The 726-nt window shown below is 49.3% G+C and overlaps 1 protein-coding gene across 1 annotated transcript in view; it reads left to right on the top strand.

Annotated features, from left to right (window-relative positions):
• Positions 1–726, top strand: part of prkcz (protein kinase C, zeta) — a gene marked incomplete in the record, with an annotated part of 124,479 nt that overhangs the window by 1,045 nt on the left and 122,708 nt on the right.

A 726-nucleotide genomic window follows, 5' to 3' on the forward strand; every position in this document is an offset into this window, starting at 1 on the left:
AAACTAAAAACGGCTAAACTGTAACTGAAACTAAAAACAGCTAAACTTTAACTAAAACTAAAAACAGCTAAACTTTAACTAAAACTAAAAACAGCTAAACTTTAACTACAACTAAAAACAGCTAAACTAACTAAAAGCTATCCATCCATCCATCATCTTTACCTACTTCTTCCACTTCCTCCATTTTGGGTTGCGGGGGTCACTGATGCCCATGTCCAGCAGTTATTGTGCGAGAGGCAGGGGACACCCTGGACATGTCTCCAGTCCATCACAGGGACACCCTGGACATGTCTCCAGTCCATCACAGGGACACCCTGGACATGTATCCAGTCCATCACAGGGACACCCTGGACATGTCTCCAGTCCATCACAGGGACATTCTTGACAGGTCTCCAGTCCATCACAGGGACACCCTGGACAGGTCTCCAGTCCATCACAGGGACATCCTTGACAGGTCTCCAGTCCATCACAGGGACATTCTTGACAGGTCTCCAGTTCATCACAGGGTCACCCTGGACAGGTCTCCAGTCCATTACAGGGACACCTGGACAGGTCTCCAGTCCATCACAGGGACACACTGGACAGGTCTCCAGTCCATCACAGGGACACCCTGGACAGGTCTCCAGTCCATCACAGGGACATCCTGGACAGGTCTCCAGTCCATCACAGGGACATTCTTGACAGGTCTCCAATCCATCACAGAGACACCTTGGACATGTCTCCAGT

Source organism: Nematolebias whitei, chromosome 11 (genome assembly GCF_014905685.2).
Source record: "Nematolebias whitei isolate Nwh7 chromosome 11, NemWhi1, whole genome shotgun sequence".
Lineage (NCBI taxonomy): Eukaryota > Metazoa > Chordata > Actinopteri > Cyprinodontiformes > Rivulidae > Nematolebias > Nematolebias whitei.